This window comes from Neolamprologus brichardi, chromosome 10, assembly GCF_056152115.1.
Source record: "Neolamprologus brichardi isolate AB-2024 chromosome 10, ASM5615211v1, whole genome shotgun sequence".
NCBI classification, from domain to species: Eukaryota; Metazoa; Chordata; class Actinopteri; order Cichliformes; family Cichlidae; genus Neolamprologus; species Neolamprologus brichardi.
This window is the reverse complement of record NC_142113.1, coordinates 16,751,473-16,773,369: the sequence shown is the minus strand read 5'-3', so window position 1 is coordinate 16,773,369 and position 21,897 is coordinate 16,751,473. Positions and strand designations below refer to the sequence as shown.

Below are 21,897 nucleotides of genomic sequence, written 5' to 3'. Positions count from 1 at the left end.
TTTACTCAGTACAGAATTTTCCTGCCCCTTAGTTTAATGTTGGGAGACGCACGGGAGAAAACTGTTTGGGGGGGGGGGGGAAAAAGAAGCAGCAATTAGAAACATGGATGCAGATGGTTTTGCTCAGAAAAAGAGTGATCTCATAGAGTTTATCTCTATTTTTGAAGGCTGCTACACAAAAGGCTGTTTAAGATGAATGGTGCCACGCGCTCACACACGGACACACAACTCTCGTTAAGTGTCACTTTCTGAATGTGCCACGGTGTCGAGCCTCACACCTGCCCAGCGCTGTCAGTCTGCCAGCTGTGAGAGCTGGAGCTGTCTCGAAGGTATCAGCCGCTCCATATGCAAATACATTCCTCTTCTTTATGATGTGGATGCACTAGCCCACATATCTCCTTCTTTCAGTCCTTTTAGGCAGAGCCACTTTATTCTATCTTTCTATCGATGCTTATCTTTTTCTCAACCGCTTTTCCCCTGCTCTAAACACAGGACCCTTAATTCATCTTCATTTCCCTCTTCATCTTCCTTAATTCCCCACTCGTCTGCAGGATCCTGTCCAATAAGAGCTCAGTTGACCTTGCAAGATGATTCTCTTCAGAGGATGACAGAAGATATGTTAGTAGCCTTTGAAGTTCAGTTATTGTGCTGACCATGTGAGGCCAAAGCTTCGCCAACACATTGCCTAGATACATGTGTACACATTCTCACATGCACACACACACACACAAAATGTTTGCTGTGCTTCGAGATGCCATCAGAGAGGAAAAAAGGCTTTGATGTCTACATGTTTTACTTTGAGGGAATTTTCCCCACATGAACCACTGAGATCCTCTTCGACTTTCGTGAAGTTCAGGCCAGTGAACAGAGGTGATGAAGCAGGGGACTGCCAGTCAACACCTTTACCCGACACCCTCCCATGTCACAGAGACATAGTGAGAACATATATTTTTATATTGTAACAACAATACAAAAGAATAACAACAAAGAGAAGCAGAAGTTTAGACACTGGTAAGTTATATATGAAATGATTAGATTTGTGAGAAAATACTAAATTTTGAGTGCATATTTTACTCATCAGACCCTGAATGCAATTATATTTGATGCAGAACAAGAGAACACAAAAAGACAAAGAAAAGTATCAGATGTACTTCATTCTTTTAGGTAATGCATGTACATTGAGAAAATAATAAGATAACTAATATTAATATATAATCACCAAACCAAATATGAAGTTATAGGTAAAGTTAGATCAAGCAACATCGGTGATGTCTAACTTAATAATCTTGGAGTATGTATAACTTCAGATATATGGATGACATTAAGCTGTATGCCAAGAGTGAACAAGACATCTATTCACTGATCCACATCACCAGGATATACAGCAATGAGATCAGAATGTCGTTAGGACTGGAGAGATGTAGTCAGATGATAACATGGAGAGGGAAGGTAGTCAGAACTGAGGGGATCGAACTACCAGAAGGCAACATTGCAGATATAGAGGACAACTACAACCCACATAGCAAGGAAGTCTGGCCCAGAACTGGTATCAAGCCGGCACTGCTGGCTGACTTCTGGCTTGATAAGACGTATGTCATCCAGATATGGGCCTGGCCTGGCATAGATGGCACTGTCTATGTGATGGGAAGTACCTGGGGTTCCCGCAGGCAAATGGGAACCATGAAGAAGCTGCTAGGAAAGCTGCAACCACCCAGTACCTGCAGAAGGTCAGGCAAGTCCTGAGGAGTCAGCTGAACGGTGAGAACAAGATCCGGGATATCAACACATACCTGTGATCATGTACCCTGCTGGGATAATAAGCTGGCCAAATGAGGAGATAGAAGCCACTGTCATCAAAACAAGGAAGCTTTTGACCATGCATGGAGGGTTTCACCCCAACTCCAGCAACCTGAGGCTAAATGGTAAGTGGAAGGAAGGAGGCCGGACTAGTGAGTGTCATCACCACAGTTCAGGATGAGACAATGAACATCCACAAATACATCAGGAAGATGGCCCCAACTGACCGCGTGCTCAGTGAACACCTCAGCCAGCAGAAACCCAAAAAAGAGGAGGAAGAAGAGGAACCATCATGGAATGACAGGCCCCTGCACTGCATGTAGCACCGGCAGATAGAGGAGGTGGCTGACATCCAGAAATCCTACCAGTGGCTGGACAAAGCTGGACTGAAAGACAGCACAGAGGCGCTAATCATGGCAGCACAGAAACAAGCTCTGAGCACAATATTCATAGAGGTTAGGGTCCATCACACCAGGCAAGACCCCAGGTGCAGGCTATGTTAAGCTGTCCCAGAGACAATCTGTGCCGAGCATGGCCTGGAAGTCCGAAGTCAAAATGGAAGACGCCCCCAAGGGCAGTGGAGAATGACCGAGCTAAGATCCTGTGGGACTTCCAGATACAGACAGACAAAATGGTGGTGGCTAACCAACCGGACATAGTGGTGGTAGTCATACAGAAGAAGACGGGCGTAGTGATTAATGTAGCGATTCCGAATGACAGCAACATCAGGAAGAAGGAACACGAGAAGCTTGAGAAAATGTGGAGGGTGAAGATAACAATGGTCCCAGTGGTAATCAGTAATATATATATATATATATATATATATATATATATATATATATATATATATATATATATACAGTGTTGGGAAGGTTACTTTTAAAATGTATTCCATTACAGAATACAGAATACATGCCCTAAAATGTATTCTGTAACGTATTCCGTTACGTTACTCAATGAGAGTAACGTATTCTGAATACTTTGGATTACTTAATATCTTATCATGCTGTTTACAACTACATGAATGTACTATTGCTGTGATTTATTACTGTTACTGAAGGTCCGCGGCTCCGAACTGTAGTAAAGGGACCTCTGGCTAATACGTCGGGTTCTGTGTCGGGCTCGTAGCCGAAAAATAGCTTTACTTTGTTGTCTGGGTCAACTTTGCTTGCGAGAGACAGAGAGAGGCGTTGAAAGGCTGCTCCAACGAAACTTATTGTTTTTGGAGGAAAACACAAACACAGCGTAGTGTCGAGTCTTAATAGCTTACTTACAACTGGGCTCGTCAGGCACTCTTCTTGCCTGCAGTGGTTATTATTATATTTACATGCTTCCAGCTCCTGTTTTTGCTCGATGACAACTCGTACTTTTCCTTTTTCTCCCTCCCTCGCTCACAGACACATAACGGGTATGGCAATCCATTCTCCCTGCAGCACGGACTACACTGCCTATGATGCTACACATTCTGCCTATTAGCTTAGCACAACAACAACAAAACGGCGCTCTCTCACCCAGGAAACACGCAGAGAGAGTAACCATGGCAACCGTAACGCTGCCGCCTGGAACAACAGAACATTACGGCTGTCAAACAAAACCCAAACACTCCTGACCCGCCACAATATGAAACAGGGAAGTACCGCTGTGTAATCCATTTATTTCAACAAAGTAACTGTATTCTAAACACCACCTTTTTAAACGGTAACTGTAACAAAATACAGTTACTCATATTTTGTATTTTAAATATGTAACGGCGGTACATGTATTCCGTTACTCCCCAACACTGTATATATATATATATATATATATTAGGGGTGCAACGATACTCGTATCGATATTGAACCGTTCGATACAGTGCCTTCAGTTCGGTACGCATATGTATCGGACAATACAACACTTTTTATTTATTTTATCAACTTTTCTTCTGACGATGCTGTCTGTGTTGAGCGCTCAGTGGATCTGCGTTCGACTACTACAGGCTGCACTGTTGAGTGCAGATCCACTGAGCGCAGCGCAAGCTAGCAAGACAGAAGCTAAGCTCGTTGCAACATGCCAACTACCTCAACGCTACCCGAAATTGAACCTCCCCCACCCTCATTCAGATCTGGTGTTTGGAACTATTTTGGTTTTCATGTGAAGCATGACCCTGATGGTAAGCGCGTCATGGACAAAAGTAAAACAGTATGTCGGATGTGCCACGCAATGCTCAATTTGTGGAAACTAGTGCGCTAGCGCAGTTAGCTTGTTAACGTGTTGACGCTGTCCAACCCCACGCACGGGGCAATCCGTGGTAACTTGTTAACGGAGATTTGCTACGTTATGGCATTAATGTCATTTTAACGAGATTAACGCAGACAGCACTAGTGGGAACACAACGAATATGACTGCACATTTACTCCGACATCATCCTAGTGCAAAGACAAGTGGAAGCAGACAAAAACAACAAGCACGCATGCTACACACTTTACCCGAGTCATTTAGACAGCCGTTAGCACATGATTCTCCTTATGGAGACCTGATATGTTTAATATGCTGCTGAGAATATAGCCCAGAAGAAGCATATAGTATAGCTTTTATTTTGGAAAGAGCCATTTCTCTGTAATAAACTCTCTTTTCCAAAGATGAGTGATTTCTCGATTACATAGATTTATTTTTTTTTAATTTTGTTGTTTCAGCAACGGCAGAAACGGCAGCACGGTGGCACGGTGGTTAGCACTGTTGCCGCACAGCAAGAAGGTCCTGAGTTCAATTCCAACATCAGGCCGGGGTCTTTCTGTGTGGAGTTTGCATGTTCTCCCCGTGTTTGCGTGGGTTCTCTCCGGGTACTCCGGCTTCCTCCCACCGTCCAAAGACATGCAGCTTGTGGGGATAGGTTAATTGGAAAATCCAAATTGCCATTAGGTGTGAATGAATGTGAGTGCGAATGGTTGTCTGTCCCTGTGTGTTGGCCATGCGACAGACTGGCGACCTGTCCAGGGTGTACCCTGCCTCTCGCCCTATGACAGCTGGGATAGGCTCCAGCGCCCCCCGCGACCCTGAAAAGGATAAGCGGAAGCGAATGGATGGATGGATGGATGTTTCAGCAACATTAAATTTAAAAACTGTACTTTTAAGTAAAAATATACATTTATAATTTTAATAAATGATAAATTAAAAAGGCATGAACATTTTTTTTGGTATCGAAAAAATATCGAACCGTGTCACCAAAGTATCGACCCAAACCGAACCGTGAATTTTGTGTATCGTTGCACCCCTTATATATATATATATATATATATATACATATATATATATATATATATGGAGAGCTCCTAGAGAGAGCTTCTGATGCTCGTGCTTTTGTGTTTCTGTGCAATTCCCATTTATTGTTCACTCTACAGCCCTTGTGGGGGAAAAAAAAAGGTGTGTTCTAGCGTTTGCTTTCCATATTTTTAAAACAAATTGGCATCCACTACATTGCTAAAGAGAGCTGAAAACTTTGCGATTCTAACAAATAATAATACATTTGTGGCACAGGGGGAAAAACTACTTTACTGGCCCTGGATAAAGTTGTCAAAACATGGCAGAAGTTTTCCAACTGCTTATTTCATGTGAGAGAACGTATCCATTAAAGCTGACAGCCTGGACATGAAACTAATAGCAGCTGTGCGGTTTCACATCAAAAGTAATAACAGCACAGAGCCAAACATCACTGTATGGCTGTCCAAAGAAGCTCATTTTATGTGAGACACCAGTGTAGTAGGAGTATATCATGGTGGAATGTGAGCTTTATGGTGGACTGCAAAGCATTAGTCCGCCTTTGGCTGGATGCTGCCATGGTTGCAGTGGTACCGCTAATTTATATCTGCTGCACAACTAATGGAGGATATAAAAGGCCTGGGGTCTGTCCATTCTAGACTGCGCGTTTTGGGGCACAGCTCCAAATGATGAGAAAGCACAGTGGTTAGTGTGTGTGTGTATGTGAGTGTGTGTGATTGGGTGCTGTGAATGGTGATGCCTCATTAAATTGCTGCAGTGTTATCATAGTTTATTATAACAGATTACACTCTCTTTGCATTTTTGTCTGTATTTCATGCACAGACACTGCAGCTAAGTACAAACACAAACACACACACCACTTAGCAGCAGCTCTGAAAGCGTGCGTTACGTAATTGCTGCAAGTATAAACCAAAAAAGCTTCTTTTTCTTTGGCAGGGGCAGCCATTCACTTCTGCTCTCCATCGTCTCCGTTTTTCTCTGTGCGATAGCAAGAACATGAGCCATTCGTACTGAATCATGATGCTTTGAAATGTATTATCATTAATTTTTATTATTCATTCGCGTGTACTACCTTTTAACCTTATTAATCGATTTATTAATATTTACTCTGTTATTGTGCTCTTTGTGCTTTAATACTAATTGTAATATAGCATGTTTTTGCTCAGTGCAGGTTGTCTGTGCATGGCTGCATCAGCAAGCTGACTCTGTATTCTTAGTAGGTATTTGGTAGCTCCTCTAGGGTTAATTGCTTGGGTCTTCAGTTGAAATCTGTTTGTTTGCATTTTCATCCATCCATCCGACTTCTTCTGCTCATGCAATTCAGGGGAGCTAGTGCCTATTCTAGCTGCCATAGGAAAGAGGTGAGGTACATCCTGGACAGGCTGCCAATCCATCACAGAGCTAACATACAGAGACAGACAGCCATTCATGCTCACATTCACAGCTATGACCTATTTAGAATCATGATATAACCTAACCCCGCGCAGGTCTTTGGACTGTGGTAGGAAGCGTGAGTGCCTGGAGAGAACCCACGCAGACACGAGGAGAGCATGCAAACTACAGAGAAAGGCCCCAGGCTGGATTATAACCTACGACCTTCTTGTTGCTGTTTTGTTTTGTTTTTTTACAAAATAAAAAAATTACAGCATATTAAAAGAATTATCTAGCTGATGAGATTTGGTCCCTTTGGTCGCAGAAGAACAGTCAAAATTGATGTCACAATGTGGAGGTTATATAGTGATGACACCTGTTGTTCAGGGAAAACTGCAGCAAGCCTGGAATGCCTGTAATGCTGGTATAAATGGTGGCAGGCCTGTGGTGAGGGGTACATACTACTGATCTAGGTACATTTTTAGTTGGAATCAGATGTATGTATTATTATAATATGTTCTGGTACATTTATCTGAAAGTAAGAATTGTTTGTTGCCTTTACAGGTTCTTTTTACAAGTTGGATGTTTGTTTGGCATCTAAAAAATCTATCCTAATCGTGGCATATAAGTACTTTAAACAGGTATTATTTTTTTAATAGTCAGCGGGAGTGACTCCTCAAGTCTAAATTCAAGTCTTAGTGAATACAACATCAACTTTATTTTGAAACTCTTGTTCTCAGCTACAAACATCAAACCAACATTTTCAGCCCTTGACTTTAAGAAACTGTTGATGTCAAGGTGGCTGGGACCATCTTTTGAATACAGTCTTTGGGTACATTCATTTATTTTAGATATATGGCATAAATGTGGATATTGTTAGCATATTTCTACATTTTACATTGTTCCATAGTCAGTATAATAGTTTGCTCCTTACTAATACTTATTAAGCAGGGTTCAATGATTCTATATTGAGGGATTTGGTTTCTCTGTAAAATCCATGTCCTAAGGCATTAATATTTCCTTCAATCTGCAAAGCAACTTAAAAAAATTCTAACTATAGAACCATTTTCTAAAAGTTGTTACTATTTATTTTAATCAGACATGTCTAAATGTAACTATCAGCATGCTCTTTAAAAGGCTAAGCAATATCTTTGATTTGATATAAACCATGGTATTATAATCTTCCATCAAAGTTACATTATTAACCCACAGTTAAAATGTAGCTTTAAATATAATAAAGTTTAAATAAAAATTATAGACTATGTATGTGGGTTGCTATTTGGTGCTACAGTTTAGTGCCCAAGGACAACAAAGTCTTGGTTATCTGCCTGGTTCTAGGCACATAGATGCGGATTTATTATAAGAACAGGCCACAGAATCCATCTTATTCTGCATTTTCAGAAAGAAAAAAAAATCCATGCCCCTGAATAGAAATAAATTACTTTAATTATTTCCCAAATCAGTTAGATTTTGTGTTATGCCTTCCACAGCTGCATTCTCAACATTTAGTGCATTAACTGGCACCATGATTTCAATAAATTACAAATTCTTGAGTCAGATATGAAAACTCACTGTATAAGGCCTACTTCTCTGTTATGGAAGTCAAGATATGTGGCCACAATATATTGCGTCTAAAGAATTCCTGTAAGTATGAAGATGTTAAGCCACCAGAGGATTATTATAATTTTATTGTGCAGTTCTTAAGACCTACATGATGACAGTAACTTCACCTTGCATTGCATGGCAGGCAGTCACCGCCCAGGTGTACAAATTAAAAACTGTTGAAAAAGCTGTAACTTTATCAGAGGTTGCAGAAAGGTCACGATGAAGCAGGTGTTTTTCACTGAGCTCTGACTCCACATGCTTCTCTGTTCACAGACACTACCCCCTCTGGTTTGGCCAGAGGTAATGATCTATGTCGAGAGAAAGGTACAACTTTACACCAAGGTGCCACACTGGGGTCAGGGTCACCTTTAAACAGATGTTATGGCAGAGGCAGCAGTCAGAGCATCGGGACATGGGTCAGTATTAAGCAGATGTTGCAGACCGGGAGGGATTAGCATGTCATATCCTCTATGAGCTGACTAAATGCTACCTTCTCTGTGAAGAGACCTCCTGTTTGCGAGTGCAATAGCAAGAGCGAGGCTTTTATGCTGTTGTCATGGTGTTGCTAAGAAAAGATCGTTAACGTTGTATATTGTGAGAATGCACCATCACTACACGGCTCTCTGTCACGTCATTCAGTCACTGTCACTTTATACTTCTCTGTGATGAGCTTTAGTCCCCTTTTAATGTCATAACTCAGGAAACTTGTTTTGTGTAAGAGAATGTCTGGGTTGTTCAGTAATGAGGATTTTTTTAAAAAGAGCAGTGGAGGTCAGCTGTTCAGTATATGCTGTTTCTGTTTGCGTGTGAACAGAGAAATACAAGAAGTCCAGGAGTGATTACTTGTTTATCAGTGGTTATTTTTACGTGTGCGAATGAAAAAAAAAAGTTCAACAGATGTAACCGTGGTCCGAGGTAAGTGAGGTCCTGCTGTCCCTTGCAGTTCTGACTCACTGCTTTGCTTGGACACAGTGGGTTAACATGCACAGATCTTAACCAGGGAGCAGAAAAACACATGACTCACACAGATAAAAATGAATAATCTATTGCAAGACTTGTTCACTGTTAACTCCTCTGTTAGCAGTTAAATGTAGTTTAAAGATGTATTTTTTAAGAGGTAGAATAACTATTAATAATGTTGCTGCTGTACACTTTGGCAATTATATTTAATTAAATATATGCTGAGAAAACACACAACAAAACAGCAAAGCCTTTTGAATGACATGCTGAACTTGTTTAAGACTGAACAATAACTTTTTCCCTTTATATCCAGAGGCTAGTAAACACATTTGTTTTCAGAGCTGAAAATCTTGAATGTAGGTGATTGGACTTCAATTCCAAAACATCTTTGAGCAAGAACCACAGAAAGCAGCGATGGCACAGTGGTGACCCGTTTCACTGCTTTTTGCAACCCAACTATGGATTCCATTGACACGTTTCCATTTTTCCTCTAGAACATTATGTTTGGCTTCTATGGAAACCAATCAGCAGACAGATGAAAACACAGAGACTTATTGAAAAACTACAGACATTCTTTTCAACATCTGACCCAACATACCTTACTCTTACTTACTCTTTATCCACGCTGAGTTGTTGAATAAATTATAGGTTTTTGTCTCCAGAATCTGAGGTCTACGGAAGAGGATTAGGGCCACTGGGGGAAAAAAAGTGGGCATGTCTTTTTTTTCTTCTTTTTCTGAATTCTGAGTAAAAGTCAGAATTCTGACTTTTTTCTCAGAATTCTGACTTTAATCTCAGAGTTCTGACTTTTACTCAGAATTCTGACTTTTTTCTCAGAATTCTGAGATTAAAGTCAGAATTCTGACTTTTTTCTCAGATTTTTTTCCAGTGGCCCTAATCCTCTTCCGTAGAGGTCTGAAAGTGTCTAGGTGATTTACAATGCTGTGTTTGCTGACAAAGTCACTTAACACAGTGCTGTGAGATATTATTTGTACTTTCAATGACTATACTATACTACTCTGAGTCATGTAATGTCATACTCTGTGATGCTACATTACTCATTCAGCAGATACTTTATTCATTTATTTTGAGTCATTTTTCCATGTGTTTGAATCTTGAAGTCCAACAATCAGATTAACTTTGGTTTGTCCTGAATGAATCCTGAATGAAATTCAAAAAGTGCAAAGAGTCAACCCTAAATTATTTATATTCCTATATCCCAGCTATGACGATAAAGTTTAACATCCAAGCAGTCAGGAAAAAGAGGATTTACAAAGTTGAACGCAGTTAGAAGAATGTTAGCTTACTAGTTTCCATCTAAAGATGATAGAGCATGTGGTAACTGAGGGATTTCTAAATAACTAAAAAGTAAAACCGGCAGCTCTATCACTTTAGAGGTAAATGGAGACAGAGAAGTAAACAGCAGCAGGTTTGTGAAGTTGGGCTAGCTGACTTAAAATAGGGTGCTATCTGGTGACTAGCCGCAGAGCCATGGTTAGCATTAGCATTAGCAGAACAGAGACGGAGGATAAACACTACCTTTTTCCCTCAATAAAAGTTAATGTGAGGGTCCCCAAGGTGCAAAGACAAAGACAAGACCTAGACTGAAAATCAGAGGTAATAGGTCATCATTATATAAAGAGGAGTTCGGGAGAGATGTGCAGTGAGTGTCTAGATCCATCTTTAAAATATAAGGAGGATCAGTCATGGTCAAGAAAGACATTTAAACTCACACCAGAATCGCTTATAGCAGCAACCAAGACTGCATTTAGCAATGCACACACAGAGATTCACAGAAATACTCTGTTGTGGGAAAAATGCATCATTTATTGATGATACGAACACATCCCACTATAACACTGCAGTGGCCTTACATCTAATGTCAACAGGTTCCATGCATGTTTTCATGAGAATGTGTATAAGCCATATTAGATAACTAAAATGTAAGAGACAAGCAATTAGCATTTAAAAACCAGCTCATAATCTACAAGTTAATGTTCTTTGAAAGTACACTTTTATTTCAAATTGAATGGGTTTTGAATTCCAGCTCTCACCTATCCCAGCCATCTATGCAACACTCTGCAGAGTGCAGCTCAGTGCTTCTGTGTGTGGAAACAATTGCAAATTAAGTGTTTCATCATCGTTTTGTTCTTGCTGTTCCTTCTCAGTAGCACATATTATTCACAGTTCAGTGTGTACAACTTCAAGTCAAATGCGAGTTAAAAATTATTACAATTTAATGATTTCCCTTTACATATAAAAAACATGAATTCTTTTGTTCCGAATCTGTTTGTTGTCGTGCTTCACTTTATACAAACGCATCCGCCGAAGGAACACGCAGTTGCTATGATATGATTTAGCCCAGCAGTGTGCTGTTTATTAAAAAATGGGCCGACTGCTGAGCTCAACACCTCCCCACTGTTTTTGAATAATAAGTATTAACATTGTGCTATCTCCTCGGTGAAAAATGCTGCACTAGAGCAGCGATAACTTTATGTGTCTGTGTGGGTAGCATGTAGTACATGTGCAACTTCTTGCAAATAAATGCAACTGAGTTATGACCTTATTTGGATTAACAGGAAGGCTTTGTTGTATAGCAAGGGCTTTATTAATTCATGAAACTATCATGCTGTCAGTCTCCCTCCTGAGGTGATTAATATGTCTGTAACAGAAGAGAAGTGAATTCCCTCAGGAAAAATATGCACTATGAATCCTCTGTATCATTTATCTATTCTGTGTATTTGTATAGCATGATAAATCAATTTCCATTATACTCCTAGTCACACAAAGCTGTACTTTGTACAATGGATGCCCTGCCACATTATTCCATACAGGGTATGTAGTCATATTAAGGAGTAACTATATTCAATAAACATTGTTGTTTTTCCTTGTAACATATTTGGATATATTTAAATCATCATTTCAAAATAACATTAATAGTTGTTATATTCTTGTATGAAATACGAGTAACATTTCCACCACTGTCCTTTACAGCTATGATACAATGAAGTCTGTTCTGGAAAAACTGCATTTTCTCTGCAAGTCTACTGTTTTTTGTGACCACATAACTCTATATTTGTGTTGTCTGTCCAGAACACATTCTAACAAAAAGACCTGATCTTTGCCTTTATCTTCATCTACAAACTGTAGTTCTGGTGTTCTTTTTGGGCAGCCAAGGCTTTTTTGTTTCTGGCAAGCCTCCCATGCAGGTCAAATTTGTGCTATCCCCTTTATGATTGTAGGTATATTTACTTTGACTCCAGCAGCTGCAGAGTTGCAAGCAGATCCAGTGACTCTGTTTTGCAGAAAACAGTCCTGGGCAAATTGATGTTTGTTTGAAAGCCACACACATGGCAGAAACTGCATTTAAACAGGGTCAGCATTGAACCTTGAAGCAGATAGGCCACAGCAGCAGAAGACCACACCTGGTGTCACTCCTGTCAGCTAAGCACAATTCCCACAGCTTGCCAAAACTAGACAAAAGAAGACTGGAAAAAGGTTGCCTGGTCTGATGAGTCTCAATGGCCATAGGGCAACTTCAAGCTGTTGTTATTTCCAAGAAGCAATGTTGCAACAAAGAAATATCGACAAAACACAAATTTCCTTACTTTTTGTGCTAAGTTTATTTTCTTTCCAACTGCTCATCATTTAAACACTGGAGCCTAACTGAGTGTTGTTGCTGACCATTTCCATCCCTTTATGACAACAGTGTACCCATCTTGGGATGGCTGCTTCCAGAAAAAGCCCACAGAATTTCTCTGAGAAATGTTTCCAGCATCTTGTGGATTTTGTGGCGTTTTCATGCCTGCTGTGTTTAGTCTGTTTAAATCAAGCTCTGTTTCATCGGAGCGCTTGTTGAATTTGATGTGAACAGTAATCGCTCTCGGCTGCAGACCAAAACAAGGCCCTTTTAGTGGAGGCGGTCTCAATCGAGTTCAAATGAACTCCAGGGCAGTTTGTTTATGGTGTAAACGTGATCCGAGCTTGATCTGACCCAACTAACACTGTATGTTGTAGGTTACTTTGACAGAATAGTATTTGCTGTAATATTTACATGTGATAAAGTCACACAAGTGTTAGCTTTATATTGATATCAATATTGTTTACATAAAGTTTCTAAGGTGCAGAAACTTTATGTTGTGTAAACTAGGAAATTTCAAGCAGGAACCTCAGAAATGACCCCCTGGGGTTTAAGAGGTTAATAGGCATCTTTCAACATTATGACAGCATTAAAGAACATACAGAATTATCTTAAAATTAAGTGAAATTTAAATAAAATATTTGAATTTTTGGAGTAGATACAAATCCACACCACTCTTAGTCACTCAAAAAAATATAGCACATTTTTCCCTCATTTTAGTCGGTAAAGCAGGGTTCATGTCCTTCATGTTCTTTCCAGCGCTGATTTTACTTCACAGCACTAAGACATGCCAGATAGCACTTCAGCATAACCCTGTTTGAGAACCAAATAGATGCTCATGCAAACTATAGAGAGCAAAGGCAAGACTGAATAAGTGGAGGAGAGATATACAGATAGAGATGAATGAATGAGGTGAAGGGCTAAAAAATATCTTTCTCTGATGGGGTGTCAAAATCCCTTTCCACTGATGTCCCTCTTAACCCTGAATGTGTCAGTGTGCCCGCACATGCGCACTGACACATTTCCATACACATATACAAGCACAGCTATTCATTTTCTTGAACCATCTGGTTGGAGTGTTTAAAGCCAGTTTAGTGAGACCAGCACGGATAGAGATAAGTGAGGGAGAGGGGGAGCAAGGTAACACAGGGGTGAAGCAAGTGAAAAAACTCAAAGGAATGAGTGAAAGTGTCTTTTTGGTCTCGTTGTCAATCATTCCACAGCTTTAAAATTCAAAACCAGTCTGGATTAAACGAGTACAGTGAGTTTTGGTAAGCTACAATACAAGAAAAATTGCATCTAAATATTTTGTGCTCAGCCTCTGGAGGAAAACATTACACCCCGAGGCAGCGTGTGCCCACAGGGGGCTGCTGTTCATTTTTTTAAAGTGCAGCTATTATGGTCAGACAAATATCTGTGTCAGCCTACAAAGAGTAAAACGGTTCATTTTGAATTAATGCAAAAGAATTATTGATTACCGTGCTATATACCATTCAAGAAACACACACAAATGAGCAGCTTTATCATGAGCCCATTCAGGAGATGTCCAATTTCCCCTCACTAGTCAATGATAAGCATTCTCCTTGCCTGTCACTCAGGACTTAGACTGATTCCCTCTCAGCCCATGAGCCCAATTTAGTCTCCACAAGAATCTATCACACAGCGATGTTATCTGCAAGTAACCCAATCTCCCCATCATCCCTCGATCTGTCTTTCTCTCCATGTCTCTCCCCACCTACCCACTCTTTTCTTTCTCTGTTGCTACTAATCCAGCTTGTACCCATAACTGTTTCCCTCCTCTGTCTTTCATCTCCTGCCATTCCAGAGGACCTCACAAACTAATCAAGCGTGGAGAGAACTCCCACTCTGCATACAGAACATATACTCCCATGACAAGGGATAGCGAAGAAAAATGTCTATGTCTTACATATGAAGCCTTTCAGCAACGTGATGGATGAGTTGCATTTAGCTTCAGCAAACTTTTGAGACATTTCACTGATATGATTTGATTAATGGCCGGGCGAAGACGTCCACTACAAGAGTGAATCTATTGAGGAGGGAAATTCCCTCGAGAAGATCTCCGATGAAACACTTAATGGCTGGTTCTGTCAATCAGCCCCTCAAACATACTGAGTCAAAGCATAGTGAGAAGATTTATGTTATCTTCTGAACAATGACACCACAGAGAATGCATCTCTTAGTAGAAATTACAAAACATGTTTTTAGTATAGTCAGTATCGTAAATAGCGATTGCCTGGTGGCGCACTGCTTTTCTAATAGGCCTTAGAGAAATAACAAAGGAATTAAAAAGGAAACCATAGGAAGTAGAGCCTGGAGACTCTGAACCCAAACAAGCCCGCATCACCTGTCAGCACTAAAAGTGTAGACAAGATATTAAAATCCTTAATTATGAAAATTAGATGTAATTTCAGCTTTGATGTTGCAGTGCAAAGACCCTAATTAAACTATCTCTTAGGGTCAAACGTCTTCTTATCATCAAGGGATAGAAAATTCCTCTGGGATTGCGACCTGGGAGTAAATCTTTCAGTAAGAACCAGATGTTTCGGTAAGTCAGAGTTGCATCCTAATTTGTTGGAAAAATGTGTCTGTCAGTGGAGAAGAAGCCACATAGTTAGTCATTACATATGAGTCCCTTGTACTACTACACTGCTTTTACTATATCATATTTATGATTTTATATCGCATGATTATAACTAAAGTTCTCATAATAAGGCATCATGAGCTCAAATTAATTATTTATTTAGTGATAATTTTGAGGGGAAAAAATCTTTATGAAACAGAAATTCATTATCGGAAAGATAGAAAGTAATGATCATGAAACACTAACTCGTGTATATGAATAGGAGCCTTTTACTATGATGCAAAAAGTCACAGTTATTAAATAATATCATGTGATAATGGAGTTATTATACAAAATTATGAGAAATTATGTTGTTATTAAAAGACATAAATGAAGCTCAGTTGCAGTGTGTTTCTAACAGGACAAGAGACACTTGTGCAAAGAGTACAAAACTAAGAGTGCAGTAATTTTCCTTACTAAGTATCCTAAGTCAAGCCATCTGATGGAAGGCAGGCGCGCCAGAAAAACTCTGAATCATCCACATCATTAAAGTTACACTCTGCTCAGCTCTGCATATTTAGGGTCTCATTAAAGGTATGGTTTGACGTCAGTTTTGATGTCAGTGTAGTTTTCTGCTGCATCAACGTTTTGGGTTTTTTTTACAGTTTTTTTTAGTTTTTGTTGTTGTTGTTGTTTGTTGTGGGGGACGTTTGGGGTTGTTTATGTCTGACACTGAAGCCCAAACCAGGAGTCATTAGACAATTTTCAAAATGACTGTGTTGTTCTCTGCCAGTGAATGCAACAATTATGCTTCAGCTGATTGATTTTTCTTTTTGTTCAAAGCATAAAAGACACCAAAGAACACGGTTTATATATTGCAAAAGTAGATGTAATAGTAAACTCATTTTTCTATATAAGGCATAGTTTGAGAATGTCTTTTTTGTTTTTTATAAATCAAATTATTATTAAGTGAGAGTGTGACCGTTCCTTTTTTAATATAAACTTGAAGCTACAGTTCACTTTACATGTCAGAGTTTCTTCAAATGATAGAAAAAAAATGTGTTTTGCTGCTTTTTGCTATTCTGAAGTTGCATTTAAAAGGAAATCTATTGACCTGGATTATTAGACTAGAGTTTTTGAAAGACATCAGGTTACATAAGAAAAAGATAAAAGAAGAGCTGTAGAAGTCAAACGTATAGTTATTGACCTTTGGCTTCAAACCATGCATTCAAATGGCTTTCTCTTTGTCAACTTGCCAATCTTTCAGTAGAGTTGAATGGCTTCTGATGCTTTCCTCTGTGTTCTAATAGGTCACCTATAGACAGGTACATATATAACTCTCTTTATATATATAGGTATATGTATTGGTAAAAGTCAAGCAGCATTTTCAGTGGAAACGTTAATTCAGAAAACCACGCACCTCCTTTATTAGTGGTAACTTGTGAGGCCTTGGCATAGTTGTCTGTATTTTTCAAATAGGGCCAGTGAAAACACAATTTAGTTAAAAGCAAGTGTTGCTAAGCCGTAAGCATAAACTCACTTATCTTCAAATGCTGGAGAAAGATTAACTTGTGGTAGTACTCGGCTAACCCTGCAACCCTATCTTACAGGTAAACTACCGTTGTACCACTGCTAATAAAACAGCAAATTAGAGCACTTTCTTACTGTGAGTTCAATACCGAGTTTAATGTACATTATAGCAACTAGCTGCAAATAAATGGCTTATTTGTTAGTTTATTGAAAATGTACTGCTAGTTGACTGTAAAAATGACAGCAAGATATATCAGCATTTTTTGTGTATAGCTGAAATCTAACAATATCATTATTGTGTGCACTAATGCTATTGCCACGTTTTCATGTACGACATGATTGCATGAATAAGTACATTCTAGTAATGTGTAGCACGTGCTGGATTTTATGAGTCTCAGATTTGAGTTGAGGGTTTAAGCAGTAGGGCAAGATTATTTTAGTAAGAAAAACAGATGATTAACATAAAACGTAAAAGCTTATTTTGTATTTTTGATGACTGCAATAATATTGAGTTCTTGTTTTTTGTTTCATCTATATCTCCTGATTTATGAGTCATTTCCTGCTCTCTATGTAGTCTTGTCCTCTGTGTTTTACTTTCAGTTATGCCAGTGCATTAGTATCTTCCCGTGTTCCATGTTCCAATTGCAGTGTTGGGGAGTAACGGAATACATGTACCGCCGTTACGTATTTAAAATACAAAATATGAGTAACTGTATTCCGTTACAGGTACCATTTAAAAAGGTGGTATTTAGAATACAGTTACTTTGTTGAAATAAATGGATTACACAGCGGTACTTTCCTGCTTCATATTGTGGCGGGTCAGGACTGTTTGGGTTTTGTTTGACAGCTACGGTCTGTAGTTCCAGGCGGCAGCGTTACGGTTGCCATGGTTACAGGGTGCCGCTCTTGCTCTGCGTGTTTCCTGGGTAAGAGAGCGCCTTTTTGTTGTTGTCGTTGTGCTAAGCTAATAGGCAGAATGCTACAGGCTCTAAAGAATGTAGCCTCATGGGCAGTGTAGTCCGTGCTGCAGGGAGAATGGACTGCCATACTCGTTATGTGTCTGTGAGCGAGGGAGGGAGAAAAAGGAAAAGTACGAGCTGTCATCGAGCAAAAACGGGAGCTGGAAGCATGTAAATATAATAATAAACACTGCAGCCAAGAAGAGTGCCTGACGAGCCCAGTTGTAAGTAAGCTATTAAGACTCGACTGTACACCGTGTTCGTGTTTTCCTCCAAAACAATAAGTTCTGTTGGAGCAGCCTTTCAACGCCTCTCTCTGTCTCTCGCAAGCAAAGTTGACCCAGACAACAAAGTAAAGCTATTTTTCGGCTACGAGCCCGACACGAACCCGTATTAGTCAGAGGTCTCTTTACTACAGTTCAGAGCCGCGGACCTTCAGTAATAGTAATAAATCACACAGCAATAGTACATTCATGTAGTTGTAAAATGCATGATAATATGTTAAGTAATCCAAAGTATTCAGAATACGTTACTCTCATTGAGTAACGTAACGGAATACGTTACAGAATACATTTTAGGGCATGTATTCTGTAATGGAATACATTTTAAAAGTAACCTTCCCAACACTGTCCAATTGTCACGCTTGTGTTGTCATGTCTACGTCTCTCCGTGTTTCCTGTTTTATTTTGAAGAGTATAGTGTTTCCACGTTCGGTGTGTTTTGTTTTACTACCCCCTGAGGCATCATGTTCATTTGTGTCAGCTGTCTCCACGGTTGTTTTCACTTTCCTCATTAACCTTCTGTGTATTTAAGTCCTCTGTCTTCCTCTGTACAGTGTCGGGTCGTCCGTTTGTCTTCATGTCAAAGTCATGTTAACATGACTAACAAGTCATGTTAGGAGAATTTCTGCTTCCAACTGTTCGGGCCCATGCTCTGATTTTTTCACAGTTACATTTTTGCATGTTCCCGTTCAGTTTCATGTTCTTGTCTTTTGTCATCGTTTTCATAGTTAGTATTAGTTTTCCCAGTCGAGGTTTTAGTTTAGTTACGCTTGTGTTTTCGCCTTGCCTCGTTTTTCCGTTTTTTGTATCTGCCATAAAAAAAAAGCTTGTTTTTTGTTTGAACATCAGTTCTTTTCTCCCGTGTCTGCTTTTGGGTCCGCTTCGTAAACACACTGCTGATCCCTGCCGTGACAAAATCAGTGAAAAATATAAAAGCAGTGAAGCAACAGAATTTCAAAACCATTTGGACATAAATTAAAAATAGTTATTTCGATTTAATTTAATTTAAATTTTAAAATTTAATTATCTAGTTTAATAAAAGGGAGTGGAAATAAGAAAAGTCTTTAGTCTTGATTTAAAAGAATCAAGAGTTGCTACTCATTTGCAGTAATACTTCTTAACGTATGCAATATGTATTGTCACATATTTTAAATATATATGTGACTACAGACTCATATATCTCAGTTCCCAATACAAATGTATGAGGGGACCAAGCCTTGTGCTTACATAATGAACATGCATGCATCCTTTGCCTTAGGTTGTGAACTGGTTCTACAACTTGTTAAAAGCAATACCACTGCAAACCTGAGGGGATTATTTATATGTAAGGCTTGTAAAGCCACATTAAACTTTGCAAAATCTGTTGTTCCTGTTCTTCCATGTGAAGCGGCACGTCTTGTATTATTCTTAGAAGTCTCGCATGTATCGCTTACAAAGACTGTGAAACAGATACCCATCAAACATGTCCTTGCAAAAGTCACATCCAAACAAATGACTGCTTTGCCTTCATCCACCTCTCTTCCTCTACTAACTCTACATAGATCTGTATCTACTTTGGGAAAAAAAAGGCCATCTTAGCATGTCATGTTTTTTAATATCCCCCCCAGTGCCCCCTATAAATATTTATTAAAGATGTACCATTAAGATGTGCCAAAAAGGACCTGTGCCAGACTGTAAGCAAACACCTTTTGTTTAACTTTTGTAACATATTTCTAGCCTAGAAGCCAAACCGCAAACGCTATAAGGGAGCAACCATGCTCCAGCATCATGGAAATCATTTGGAAACCCTTGCAGCAATAAGCCTGGACACGGCTCCCTTCAGTGTAACATTTTTCAAAATCCTAAAACAATGTGAGCAGACAAAGCAATGTTGGATTTAGAAGTAGTACAAGAAAGTTCATAGACAAATAGTTAGAGGATGTACTGTAATTCCAGAATGGTTTGAATATAAATAATTTTAGACTTTATTTAAAATGGGAGACTCAACATAAATTCTAGATAAAAATACAACTTGAAATCTTTTTAAATAATTTAACAATGCATTTTACTACTACTGTGTTCAGACACTGATTAATGATTCATAATTTCTCCTGATGAGACTAAAGACCAGTTACCTTAAATTTAAAACTGTATTTCTGTAAATTGTTACTTCAAACAAAGCTTCGGGGGAATACTGTAAATGCCTAAATATCTGAATGACTGATATGACAGAGATACTTTACACCAATGTATTTTTATTGGCTGTACTATCTTTGTCCTCTTTCCTTCTTTCCCCTCTCTTCACTTTTTTGCCTGTTTCTTGCCTTTCCCCACTCACACCACATCACATCTCCATTTGGCTGCTGCACTTTCTGTCCTGCTTCATTCTCCCTCCAAGGCCCAGCCTGGCCCACTTTAGACCAGCTGCCAAAGTATGTTTCAGTTTGCCTTTGCACCCTTGTGCCTGTGCGCGTTGCATGTATTGTGTGCCAACAGTGCGTTTCTAAGCTACAATTTTCAGCTCAACCCTGATTAGGTTACACAGACTACCGTGGATGTTAAAATTATTCGAAAAAATGTAGTTCTGTGTCCACTGCGGGGAAAAAATAGATTTATTAATTTTATTTTTTTTTTAAACTGAAATTTTCAGCATCTGCAGCAACTCTGATATCATAGATTCCACTGTTTTGGGAGGGGAAGGTTTAAAAGTACAAGGCAGATGATTTCTGTATAATCTGCACATCAATACACATTATGCACAGTGCAGGGGAGGTATCCAAATGCAAATGAATATGCAACCCGAGGAAACCTAAATGTAAATCAAAAAGCATAGAACATTACTTAAAATCAATAGAGATCAAAAGGGCATGGCATCAGACATATCTCCGGGCTACGTGGAAAACTGCATATAAAATAAGTACCAAATATAATCGAAAGGACCTGCAAGATGTCCTGTCTTCTGCACAACTTGAGCGTTTTTAGCTGCGAGACTGTAATGCATGAGGTTTGAACTGCCATATGGTTAAATTAGCGGGGAGTTTGCCGCCCTGTTCTTCTTTTTCTGGAAATCTGGCAACGTATCAACGAATGGGTGAAAATTCTTCAAAGTGAGCTTGATTTTCTGTGCAGTCAAGCAATTAACTAATCAACACACTGGCTGCTTTCATTCTCTCAGTGTTGTAAGCAGATACCATTATATCATATTTAGAAATGAGAACAAATTTGTTTGCTATTTGTTTGATTTGTGCTATAAATGTAATTTACGCACTTAGAGGGGAATGGGGAATGTTTCTATAACTGAACTGAACTGAAGCATCAAACATGCGTTTGCCCATTTGACTGTGCTAGCAATAAGAGATACTATACAAGGATGCATTACTTTTACCGGTGTTTTTAAGTGTTTGCTACATAGTAAAATCAGTTGACCCCCTACTCACCTGGAACACTCACCTTTGCATGGCTGCCGACTGGATCGTGCTCCAGGGTATCTTTACTCCAGACACTTTTAAAAAATTTGGGGGGGGAGTAAGGCTGGGAGGTAATTTTAATGTCCAGATCAAACTTCTTTCAATCTTTCAGCATGATGAATACTAATGATGAGACTGCAGGCAAGCCTTAGATGTGTTTTATAGCCCTCCCGATGCCTGTAAAAGTAGTTGAAGAGAAAAAATGATTACCTCATTCTCCATCTGTCTGAGGGACATGCAAATTAGAGTGGTCAAAGGAAGGTCACAGGAGGGGGTCAAAACATTGTACAAGAGTGAAGTGAAGGAAATTGTGCCCTCGGCACGTCTATAAAAACATCTCATGCCTATTCTTTGAGTCAAGTTTCAAGCTTAGAGCAGAACCACAGTCACCTCAGGTCATTTCTTGTTTAAGTCGCTGCATAAAGTCTGTATCGGGTTTTGACTGTATCAGCTCCATTAAACAGTAGTTCAG

General features: G+C 39.3%; 1 pseudogene; it reads left to right on the top strand.

The window, feature by feature from the left end:
- The first annotated feature begins 2,009 nt into the window (after positions 1-2,009).
- Positions 2,010-8,400, top strand: LOC148100891 (uncharacterized; annotated as a pseudogene).
- The last annotated feature ends 13,497 nt before the right edge of the window (positions 8,401-21,897 follow it).